The sequence below is a fragment of the Girardinichthys multiradiatus genome, chromosome 2, assembly GCF_021462225.1.
Source record: "Girardinichthys multiradiatus isolate DD_20200921_A chromosome 2, DD_fGirMul_XY1, whole genome shotgun sequence".
NCBI lineage: Eukaryota > Metazoa > Chordata > Actinopteri > Cyprinodontiformes > Goodeidae > Girardinichthys > Girardinichthys multiradiatus.
This window is the reverse complement of record NC_061795.1, coordinates 28,210,453-28,224,123: the sequence shown is the minus strand read 5'-3', so window position 1 is coordinate 28,224,123 and position 13,671 is coordinate 28,210,453.

Sequence of the window (13,671 nt, the reverse complement as noted above, 5' to 3'; positions counted from 1 at the left end):
AATTCTAGTGAAATTTATTTTTTCCAATAACAATAGCAACTGAAACCTCAATAACACTGCATGTTCATAAGTGCCTCTCCTCTGATTTGTTTTTTCAGAAAGAAGCAACAAAAGTATTTCCATGAGCATTTTAGTAAGCAAGCTTCACTGATACAATCTGCAGGGAAGGCAGAGGACATTCTCAAGATTTCTGTTACACATTTTAGGAATTGTGTTTGAGAATACATTGCAATGCATCTATGTATACACATAAAATTACTCTTTTATTTTACAGTAATAATTACTGAAGCTGAATGGGTCAGCACAATAAATTTTTTCTTACGTCACCATTAAATTGAATACAGATGCATAGCAGAAATAAATAAGATATGTGACTATTAATTCATGTTTTTAATCTTAGCATCTATCTTTAGCAGCAGCTCTATGCTTAAGGTCTTGCCTGTTTTAAAAAGTAAGTTTGTCCACGTGATTAGGTTGAAGACCTGTAGCTGCAGGTACAGTTCTAAAGGTACTCTCCTTCAGATTATAGTGTTTTGCTTTGTATAACAGATTTGGCATCTGCCAAGATCTAAATTACTTACATTTGACCTAAAGAGTACAAGACAATCACAGATTTCATCACATCATTATTTATTCAACAAGAATAAAGCCAAAATAGGACATTTTGTGAAAAATTAAGTACGCTCCACAAGATATCTAAAAAACTAAAATTTAAAGGGAGTAATTGATTTCATCAGTCAGTCTTTAAAATGACTCCATGTGTTGTAAAGTGTACTCTAAAGCTTAATCAAGGGTGTACTCGATGATTCAAGAAGAGCAGTTTGGTCTTTGTCCTAGCCTTGAAACAGTTTCCATTGACAGAACTGCAAGGGGTTCATGTGAGATTGGTTAGATGCTTAAATGCCGAAATGATGGTCATATATTTAAAGTTGTAAAATTATACATAATAATCAGATTCAAAAGAAAATCATACAAATTTCAGATGTGTCCAAAATATTGAAAAGAACAAAAAAAAAAGGTAGGAGAACAAGTGGATTTTGGCATCTGGCAAAGATGTTATATTTCCACATTAAATCGGTAAACAGATGTGTGGTCATATAAATGTCAGTCATTATTTCAGTGTCCATATTGCGTTTCTTGTCATTGACAAAGAAATTAAGTATTTTTAACTGTTCTCATCAGAGTGAAACAGAAGAAAAGACATTTATCAGAAACGGCTACACCTCGTCGCACCAAATTAAATTTGCATGATGCCCAGTTCCTTATGTCTTGCATGGCTGCTATCTAATTGTTTCTGCTGAGAACTTATTAGGAGTCACTTGGCTGGAAATTCTCACCGGAGGATCACTGCAGTCATCTGATAACCTTCACATTCCCTTTCGGGGGAGTTTATTCAAAATCCTTTTACAGAGATAGTGGGAACAAAACGCCTCTGATTTCCCAGAGGTGAAAGGATTTCAGTACACCTGATTATGAATGTAGCAAGTCTTCATATCTCCAGTACTAAATGAAGACAGCAGGGCTCAGTGACATGTATGGTTATTTTCCTCAAAACACAAAGATAAAGAACTGCAAGCACTGATTATCTTACGGATTGATTGTCTTATTATGCAAATACCTTTGTCAGATATATATTTTGACCTCCAGTGATTCTAATTGAAACACAATTTGAATGAATGAGCCTATAAGTATGATCATGGTTTTCCTGCAGGCATTAGCTCACTCTTTGCCCTCTGACTGCACTTGCACATGGTTGCTCAGGGGAGCACTTCTCTGTAACGCTAGATGCATCCACTGCATCTTCACCCCTCATTACTTTACCCCTCAAAGACCTTTGCTGCAACCAGTAGATCCTGCAATCTGCAAGGGACTTTAAATCTTTGTGGTATCCCACATTGAGCTGTGAAGCATAAAATACTGTCTCTTTGATTAACTTTCTAGATTTTGTTTTTATTGTAGAACTAAATGCAACTCAGTTAAAATCTTCTGTAGGCTTGATTGGATGTAATTATTATAATTAGATAATTGGTTCCAATCAAGGTCTGTCAAATGTCCACTTCTCAGAAAATGGTCACATAATTTATGATCATAAACTGCAAGACAAAAGGTGTGCCACTTTAAAGAAGCATTTTCATTTTTTATTACATCTGGTTTTATTATATTTATATATACTAATTAAATTGTATTTATCAGTTTTTCTGTTTCATTTCACACTTAAACTATTCATGTTTGCCCAGATAGTAAAGTGGTCTCCAGCTCTGTGCCCAAAATAAGACCTCTAATGTTAACTTGCTGAAAATAGCTTGAACTATTTAATGTGTTTTTTGTGAACAGATTTTTGTAACTGATATGGATTTTTTTTTTTTTTGCTCAAAATCATGTTTGATTTACCAGTAAACATTTATAATACATGTATAAATTATAAACCTTGAAGGCATACTTTTATTTATTTAACCATTGTTACAGGGTTTTTTAAGGTTGTCAACAGTCAGTATCTTACCTGCAGCAGATTTAGGTGACAATGAATTCAGTCTTGATAAATACAAAACAAATGTCTTCACTACAAGCTAACAGCTAAAGAAAGGCCCGGACCAGGGCAGATTCCCCCAAATAAAATAAAATCTACACGCAACAATTTCTATTATTTCCTGCAAATGTTGTGTGGTAAACATAAATACTGTAGCACCTTCACATTAGAGGGTTACTTAAAAATATAAATGCTACCTGGTTAGGTTTAATATTTATTTAATGTTTTATTTTATAACAAATGTTTCAGATAGAACACTACTAGTATACCGTGGCAGAGAACATTACTATAGAGTTGGTATCAAGTCATCCCTGTGCTGATGGTTCTCTAAACTTAGGTTGAATGTTACCTACGTTTGTAAGATACTGACAGCTGGCAACACACACCCCGCTTCATACAACCTGGAATATCTGTTGTATCTTCTATTATTACATTAGAAGTACTCATACTTATTTGTTATATAAATGTGTTTAAATTAATAGTTACTAACCACAAACAGCTATGATGATTACCAGTAAAAGATCACACCTTAATGAATCTTCAGTAACTTCTGAGCTATATATTACTATTATGAATTCAAATTTAATGGATTCCAAAAATATTAATTCTTTATCATCTAAAAATGTATTAAATCTAGTCTTAAGGTAAATTCAGGATTACCTAATTTATTCTATTTATTAAATACTAGAATACTGTTAGATAACAAGATCTTTTAGACTCATTTTATTTCTTCAGAGGTTTACATAGATTTTCTTTGTATTTGGTAGAATGTCTTTTAAACTGTATGAATTGAGTAAAAGGTTCTGGTGACATTATTCATGCTTCTCACAATAGTTTGATGTAATGGTGGTCCTTTCCTACTTGCTAAACTTGTACACCTCAGTCGGGTTTGTAGACCGCCATGTTCACCCACACCTTTTTATTGGGATCATTGTCCATTTGGAATATCAATTTGTTTTCAAGCTTTAACTTCCTCTGTGATGTCTTGGGATGTTGCTTCAATATTTTCACATAATGTTATTGCCTCATCTATGTTGTGAAGTATATCCCACACACACAGGCCCACACATGATGCTGCCACCATTCTACTTCATAGTTGGGATGGTGTTCTCAGACGTGCAAGTTTCCTCTTTTTACCCCAATTGTAATTATGGTCATTATCGCCAAACACTTCACTTTTTACATTTTTGTGAATCAGAAGCTAACAAAGCCATGACTTCACCTGGGTTTTTTAATCTAGTTAAAGATTACTATCTCATTCAACAATTTGAGGAAACCCCAGATGATGTCTTGGTGTGAGTAAATATCCAAATAAAAGGATTATCAAAAATTGGATTTTGCTCATTATTCTGTCATTTAGCAAATATAAATGATTTTGATCATCCCAACTGGTCTAAACCTAGAAAGGTTTTGCCTGATTTAATGTCAGACTGTACAAAAAAAAGGTTATGTGCCCTATACAGTGTATGTATATTTCTGGTTTTGACATTAAATAAGTGATTTTTACAGTTATTATAAAATTAAAATTCTCAAAAATCTGTTGTTGGTCCTGAAAAAGGTCTTGGTTACATCTGATTAGATAAATAGTGTGAAATTGCTTCTTTCATAGCAGGACCTGTTCCTCTTTTCAGAACCTCTCTGCCTGGAGGCTTTCACCTGCTGCATGATGATTGATTGCCATTTCTATTTTATTTTGGAGTCAGGTTATAGAGCAGACAAATGAAGTGTGGGTGGATCCTTCTATTGTGTGTGTGGGGTGCTGAATGTCGGGTACACAGCGTCACAGTTTGAGTGACATTTAATACCCCGACATTATTTTAACTGACAGACAATTGTTATTATTGTGTCACTTCGAAATTCCGAATTTTGTCACAGGAAATAATTAAATCAACCAGAAACCATACATTATTTTCTGAATTCTTGTGAATAATGTTTGTTTTCAGCTGTCATATCCTTGTTTTTTATCACTTTAACTAATAACTGCTGTGTGTGAGAGGCTACAGTTATTTGACAAACTGCCTGATTTTTCAGTGCCACACAGGGGGAAATCTAAGAGCACCACAGAAATAATGTTTAACTGCTATCTGATCATTAATCTAAAGATATTTATGAGGCAGTGAGGAGAGATTTACCTATGTGGGCTTTAGCTGTGGTTGTTTTATGTCTGTCCAGGTAGACTACCAAAGACATCTATCAAGTGATTATGCCGTGAAGTAAAATCAATGCTGTCCTAAATAAATGATGCTGTTTAGGTCAAAGGTGAATTTAATAGAAGGTGTTAAGAGAGTTGATCAAATTAGCTTTAATCTAATCTAACAAGGGTCTTTTTTGCTCATGCCGATTTTAGACTTTCAGGAAAACCTGGAAAAAACAGATTTTTCTGAAGGCATTCAGTCAGCTACACAGTTTACTTAAGTATTCTATGAAAAATAGACTGAAGGTGTAACTGAAAAAAAAGATTTCCACCAAAGCTGCTGTTGTAAATTATGCACTGAATGAAATAAAAATAAAAAGCAATTACACAGAAACAGATTCTGTTAGGCTGCAATGTGCAAATTGCTCAGTTGATTGATGGTGCGTAGTTGGTTGTTTTGTAATGGAGTTGACCGTGAAATTTATCAAGTCAGCACCCAGACTGACTCTCACTGATTTGCCAATTGTACAGACAGTTTTTATAATCGTTCTGACTTATTACAAACCATTCGGAGATGTATTTGAGTTTTACCCGCATAAAAACTACCCACCTAAATTATCAATGATTTGTTATCATCAGAAAACACAGTTCTGACAATGTTGTCATCATTATGTTAACCATGTTAGAGAGAATATATATATATATCTTTTTTTTTTCTTTTTTCTATTAAACCACATAAAATTTCTAAGGTCTCTGCTAAGAAACTAGAAAGGTGGCTGAGTACAAATAAATGTTTTTTTATTTAGTAGACGCAAAAACATCATTGATTTTTAAAAACTTAATTACACATGGGCTTAATACCTCACTAGTTTAAGGACACATTTACATTTTGGTAGGTGGCATGATATATTGAATCCCAGTCATCAGTGCGATATTATTGAGTACAAAATCACTATCACAAAGGGCTGCTTGAATGCAGTGTTTACTAGACTATTTTATTTTAAGCATGTGTCCCAGTACCCACCAGTATATTATTATATTTCAGGTTTCATGCATTCAGTCTGCTTCTCAGTAATATTTACAGCCAGCTGGATGAACTCTTGCTGACCAGAATTTATAAAAAGGGTTTTGAAAAAAATATTCATCCCCTTACAGAATTCTACTATTTTTGCTTGTGTGTCATGCTCTCAGATGATCAAATAATTATTTTTTAATTACCTTAAAAAAAAACTACAAGTGTTGCTGGTAATACAACAGAAAGAGTGATGAACCAAGGCAGGAAGTTTTCCATATTTTTTGGAATTTCACTGTTGTTAGGCTACAAGTCAAAGATTATACATGCGGTGTCATTTTTAACAGCTTACGTGACGAGATGAAGATGGAAACCTTTAGATCAATATTAAGGTAGAAGGGAACAAAATGTGTGCTTAAAGATTTCAACCATGAACCATGGGACCATGTAGCGTGTTGCTGGTAATTAGCTATGAGCCTTTAAATGGTGTGGAGGTATTGTGACTTACTCTTATTCTCAGAATTGCTTAATTCAGCCACATTAGAGAGTTGGAGAGCATTAACGGCTTGTTTAAGATCATGCCACAGCATCTCGCTCGGATTTAGGTCTGGACTTTGACTAGACCATTGCAAAACATGAACCAATCAGAAGTGGACATTCTAGTGTGCTTTGGATTCTGCTGTCCTGCTGCAAGTGCGCTTGAGCAAAAGATCAAAAACTGAAGGCTGGACATTTTCGTACAGGATTTTCTGTTGAAGAGTGGAATTCATGGTTCCATCAATAACTACAAGTCATCTAGGTCCTGCATCAAAGCAGCCCTAGATCATCAAACCACAACCAGCATGTTTGGTACAATGCTGTCTTTCTTAAGCTTTACACTAGATGTAATGATGTTCCACTTCTTTTCGTAAAGATTTTTTTTTTACGGCACTAGTGGCCTTTTTTGTTGTTTAAAAGTAGGCTGACTGAACGTGAGGTGAAGACATGCAGCACAGGACTGAAGCCTCTGTATACAGGTTGAGCGCTACGCCACACGCCGCACCCTTGATGATGTTGTTCTGTCTTATCAGGTAACAGAATATATTCCCAAAGGTTTTGGGGATCATGAAGATAATCTTTATCAAATGTGAGATGGGTCTTTGTGTTATTTTAGGTTGGCAGTGCTTTTTGCCTTGGAAGTTTCCCATAGATGCCATTTTTGCCCAGTCTCTTCCATATTGTTGAACCTTGAACACTGACCTTAATTGAGGCATGTTGTTCTGAATTATTTTGTTACCTCCTGGAAGAGTCGGTTCTTGGAGAGATGTAGGTAGACGGGCCGCTCTTTGGAAGGCTTAACACTGTTTCATGAACTTACGACCAACTGTTAGCAATATATGCCAAAAATAAGGTATTTCTCTTCATTTTATTAGACAAAATGCAAAAAGAACATCTTGGCAATTGTATGTTTTAAAGAACCTCTGGTTTAAAGAGATGGAAACCATTAGAAGCGTTAATAAATATTTTATATCAGCCACCTTGACTACATTTTGTATGTGCACAGCCTTACTGGATACCAAATTCAGCATTGGACAGTGAGCTCCAACTTTCCCAGTCAACAATTCAGACTTCAGAAAATGTGACTTCCGAGAGAATGCATGATGAAAATCCTGCGACTGGCTCACTATTAGCTGCTAACAATGCTAAGGTTACCATTTTCAGACCTTTCTATCAGTACAATTCTTGAGGGCTTTTCACAGTTTTTAAATGAGTAATTCAAAATCTAAAATACATTTTCAGTTAAAACAAAAGAAGGAGTATCATTAATGTCTTCAATGTGTGCTCTAGTCAAACCTGGGGTGAATTGCTGTACACTGATACAGTACTACAAAATAATTTAAACACAGTATTTGGACACCTTCATGCTATTAATGTAAACAACACAACTGCGGCTTCCTATTTTTCCCTAAAATATCTTAATAACATGTATCATCTCTTCTTATGAGCTGGACATATTTGTGCACCCCTATTTAACATATATTGTAAAAATAAAATAAAATAAAATAAAAAATAAATAAATATATATATATATATACTACTATCAACTATTCATCCTATGAAAATAACAATAAGCTCTAGCTGAAGGTGTATACAAACCTCAAAAATGAGTACATGGTTGAAATATGATAAAATGGAATAATTAACGTTGAGCAGTACTCGGCGTACTTTTTTTTATGAAACTACTGATTTAATTTGAGGAAACCTGACGAAAAGCTCATGGTTTGGCATAAAAAAACATTTTACAATGTGTTTTAGCTCAAAAATCATAGAGATAATCGTTGGTGGTTTTCAAAAACATAAAAAGCAACCTTTCTGCCAACATATATGATGATTAGGGAATCTTGAATTTTAAAAAGTTTCTCAAACCCAACTTTGCTTCTGTTTTGTGTTGTTTCTGTTTTTTGTGGGAAACCTTTTAAGACAAACCTTTGTAAAGTACGTTCAAGGGTCTATTTTTTATCCCGGATTTTATATTATTTGACTTATTTTTACTATTTTTACGTTTTCTTCCTATTATTATTGTTGTTGTGTTGTTATTTGCGTACTTCTACATTATTATTTTACTGCTGTCACAATGTGAATTCCCAAATTGACAGAAATAAAGGTTTTTTTCTTACATAAAAATTTAGCTAACATGCACATAGGAATAAGATGCATTAGGCTGTGCTTACAGTGTCCAGGTTTTTTTGTTTTTTTTTATTGGTTTTTGTTTATATTTTTCAGATACATTTAGTAATAATAGCATTACAAATGTTTGGCGATAAAATCCATGACTATTTAACACTTTATTTTATTATTTTGTCAATATGCAAAGCCTTTTTCAATATATGGTCAAACAACAGTCTGCAAATAATCTCTCTATTCTAATGAATTTATACTAATGTTCTCAAATGTTCTAAAATGAGTGCAACAAAGCCATTTTTTTCTGTTTGAGATCCTTGATTTCTCTTTAGCCTCAAAGTCAGTGGTAAGGGTAAAAACAACAAGGTTTTTCTATGAGGAATGTTAACAACAGTAATAAGTCATTATTAAAGATGATGAAGAGGTTTGCAGTTGAAGAGTGGCACAACAGGCATGTTAAAGTTCAACAAAGTTGAAGCTCTGCACTCAAGTAGTCCATGTGAAAATGCTGCTGACTGTTGTTTTATCAAAACAAACTGTACTGAACAATCACTGGCTCGTCTGGTAAGCCCAACCCTCAGGAATTAATTTGTGTACAAGATAATCAGCATAGAAATGCCCATAAAAAGAAATAGGGAGTGTTTTCTGTCTATAAACAAGACCAATAAACCTGTAATTCAGTGTTCATAAACCTGTAGGACCATCTTTGTAATAAATACAATATGCAGAACATAAATCATGTTCATATTACAAAACTAAAGAAGTAGAAACTATAATCAAAAACAAAGACATTTAGTACCATTGTTCGAACTTAATGAGAGCACATTGGTTGTCTACCATGTACGGGGCTATGGTTGATGGTTTGCTCTGGTTGCTTCCTGAGCTTATAGTTCTGCTATGGACATGGGTCAGTGTACCAGAGAGCTGTAATTACATTTGGCTCTCACTACCACAACAGGATTAGGTTATTGTTGGCCAAGAGGCCCTTTATAATTGTCCCTGATTACCACTCACCATTTCAGAGCAGAGAAAGGTCAGTCAGTCTGCCATTCAGACACCCTTTTGGCCCATAATCCCTCTACAGCCTGTGTAGGCTATTATCCCCTCCCCCCCATCTATATCTCTGATGGAGCGATGTGGAGGCATTATTCTTCTCTGTTGATGTCAGAATCCTAATGGTTCCTCTTTTTACTCAACTGATCAATGGAGAGAAAAAGCAGAAACACTGCTGCTGATGAAATAAATCTTTAACTCTTCATTTTTCTCCTCGGACTATATATCTGTACATTCCATATCTTAGACTAGAAAAATTTTACCATGTTTGGCATCACAATCAAATAGCTTCAGCAAAGGGGCGTTGTCTGAAAACTAAGGTTCCTCCAACAATTTTAGCATTTATAGAGCTTTGACAAATTCCCCCAGGCTTACTCAGCGTCTCCCCTTTGATGAAGGTTTTCTCCTTTAAATCGAAGCCCTCTCCCTCCAGAGGTGACAATTCCTTTGTTAATCTTACGCCAATAAAGGCTAATACTGACAACAGTACACACAGTCACGCTGCATTGGGTGTGTTGTTTCTGGTTTTGTGTCCTATCATGTCCACAGTTATTTTTTTATGGTTTGTGCATTTGTTTTTTGCTCTTGTTTATATGTGAGTTTATTTTCAAATGGTAATGTTTTAAGTTTTTTCAAATAGCATACGCTTTAGTATTCATTGATTAACATAATTGACAATGCTGGTCTGGGCTTTTGTGTACAAAAACACATCAAATGTTAAAGAGTAGGAATTGGACAGATCCAATCCACCAATGGTATCGGACCGGTGTTCTTGGATCGAATATGACAGCACGGTCTTGTATTACTGGAGGTCATATTTTGCTGTTAGCTGCCAACCAGAAAAATGTCTCATATTTTAATGAAATCTACACAGTAATCTTAGAAACTGCATAAAGAGCAAATGTTTTACATATTTTATAAAAGAATGTGAAAAATATAGAAGCAAAATTTTATGTTATGGAGTTTAAACGAAAGTTCAACATGGAAGACTCACCATCACCTCCTGCTTCTGCGGCTCTGCTCCACCAATCAGCGTCAAGTCTGCATTTCTCCCCGGGCAATCATCCTTCAACGCTCCGCTTTAAAAGATCTTCATCCATGGAACCCTACGTTCTGCAGCTGAACTTTGACCCTCCTCCACCCCATCTCCACCATTTGGCTTTCAAACTCTTTCCAAATCTCCTCAGGCCTCCACTCCACCACCAGGATCGCATCCCAGGGGGGGAAGACATCTTTAAATCTAAACCTAAGATGTTCATTCAAGCGCATGTCATTCTCAGCATTCACGTCTTCCACTGGGGTCCGAGCGCCAAAGAAATAAACGTTCACTAATAAACTTTTCTAATTGCATCCCTGTCTTCTCTTTGTGAGTCTTTCCAGGTTGAATTTACAAACATATAGAGTGGAGAAAGTTATGAAACTGTTAAAGTAATAATAACTGAGTCAAAGACATGGTTATTCAGCAGACAACGGGAAGGCTAACTGGAATACAAAATTAAAACTGTTTTATTATATTGTTATATTTGAACTTTTTAGCTCTATTTGCTATCACTGATTTGGAAATGTCTGCTTTTTGGAAGAGTTTGATACAAGAAGACGTATTGAAACCTAGAAATTGCATTGACAGTCTGCTGTTACAGTTACCAATTGGCGATGAAAGTTGGTAAAACTAGTTGTTTTCAAAACAACTGAAACATGCAATTCTTTTGATTTATGTATTTTTACAAACATATTTTTACTTTTTGCATCCCACAAAATGTAAGTAATGTTTTGCACTTTAATGTATAATTAAATGTATGAAGTGCCATCTCCAGCATGACAAAAATAAATAAAATAAAGCATTATTATTTATGTATGATGGGACTTTGCAGTTTCTCCTCTGCTCTTCTGCTGTAGTTACCTTCCCCTAAGGAGGTTTCAGTCAGTGTCTGTCTGTCCATCTGTCTGTCTGCTTGCAAAATATCTCAAAAGGGCATTAACGGATTTGGATGGAATTTTCAGACAAGGTGCTTAGATTTTGGTGGTGGTACTGGAACCAGGAGTTTTGAAAGGGTTCTTTATCATTACCAGACTATGGTGCAACAACTTGGAATTCCCACATGGTTTGTCATCCTGTCAGCAGCTGACACACAGCACCCAGAAAGCTCAAGTATAGAAAAAAGCTGACATGCATCAGTGACCCGACTGCCTTGATGAAGGTCTTCGCTCTATGAGTGCTTTTAGAGTTAATAAATAAACATTGGTGGGTTTTTTTAGGAAACTGCTTCGCTTTTAATGAAAAATGATGCAGGTGTTACGCAGTTAAGAAAATACATTAGTACAGAGAAGGCTGTTTGTTCGAGAGAAACTGTATGTAAAGCCACTTTCAAGTTCCCCCTGGATGCTCCTTGAGTTACGAGAGCAACCACAAGATCCCTGAGAACCAGAGAAACCTGATCATTTAATCATTTAATAATAGGTTTAATAACATTTTTTAATCTTCATCATACTCAGTTTCTTCAGGACACGACAATGATGAGATCTGATGTACTCGATTATATTTCATCTTCAGTTGATTGATTGTTGCAGGTGTTGCTTGTGACTAAGAGTGTCATGTTCAAGGGTTTGGAGACAGGACCCAAATGCAGAACCTGTTGAGGAAGCTGCATAGTTAGTTATTAGGAGTTTAATGAAGAAGGTAAATAGCTGACTTACAGACACGCTGGCAGAGTACTGAGCATGAGCACAACAATTTTCAGGAAACAAACAGAGAACTGGTCACAGACTAACAAAACTCGAGGAAGGTAAAAGGGTGGTAGCCAGAGAAGTTTACAGGAGGAACCAGCGGCGAGCAAAGAAAACCAACAAGCTTATGTACCAAGGTAGGTGGAGTATGGACCAATGAACAGGGAGGCAGGTAATCAGAGAGAACATGGAACAGGTGTGGAACAAGGTTGCCGGGAGACTGAGGAGAATGTGACTAATTACAACTAATGAGACCTGACAGCAGAGGAAAATTGACATGAGGAACTGAGCAAAAAAATAAACTAGAAATAACAAAACTCAGGGAAAGACAGATGTTTAAGATATAAAAACAAACACATGAAACACAAGAATCTAGAAAGTAACAATAAACTGAAGTAAACTACAGATCGGGAGGAACAGAAAAACACCTGACTGGGAAAAAGTAAACAAACACAAAACACCAAATGGCAGATTGTGACAAAGAGCTGACAAAGTAATTTAGATGGGGGGAAATCATTGAAGACATGGCTTTATTTGCAGCATGAAATGGTTGATGGTCTTCAGTTAGTCTAAAAGTATGAAAGTTTACTTTTAAATTTCTTCTACCCACTGTGCTCGTCCTGTTTAAATGTTTACCAAACCTAGTTTCAATTGACTAGTTTTTATTTTTCATACAGTGTGAATGACTATAAGTTACTTTAAACAAACTTGAATATCACATTTCCATTCCTTTACCAATTACCCTCTGTAGTTTTTACACATGGTCCCATGTTTATTTGTTTTTTCTCTTTTTAATTCATATTTAAGGTTCACAGCTTTTGTCACCTCATCTAAAGAAATAAAGATAGTGTATTTTTGTGCATCTTTAGCATGTGGGTGGGCATCAGCTGAGCATCAGCTGAGCTGCTGTTACCAACAACTTAATGTTTTCCTTCTACAGATCATACACTTGGCCCTGTCTTTCAATGTTTAACCCTGTTTCTCTCCCAGGCATAGCTGTTGGCTGAGGTTTTACTATGACAATGTGCTCTCTTTCATGCACTACATTTGAAAACTGGCTCAGACTTTATCTGGTTAGTTGTTTTTCTCTCCTAGGTGAAGACACTGAAGAAGCTACTACTGCCTTTAACATTTTACTTCTTTCTCTGCTCTGTTCTCTCAAACCCCCTGTCGGTCGTGGCAGATGGCCGCTCCCACTGAGCCTGGTTCTGCTGGATGCTTCTTCCTGTTAAAAGGGAGTTTTCCTTTCCACTGTTGCTACGTGCTCAGTATGAGGGATTGCTGCAAAGTCAAAGACACAATGCAAGCGACTGTCCACTGTCGCAACATGCCCTTTCAGTAATGAATGCTGCGTGTCAGTGACTCGATGCAATCTGCTGGGTTTCCTTTGACAGAAAACTGTTTAACCAATTTAAATAATAAACCGACTTCATTATTTGAAAACTTGGATCAATTGGAATGTATGTACTTGACTTGGAATCTGCACGATTCAATTAAATTGAATTTGTAAAGTGCCTTGAGATGACGTGTTGTGAATTGGCGCTGTATAAATAAACTAAA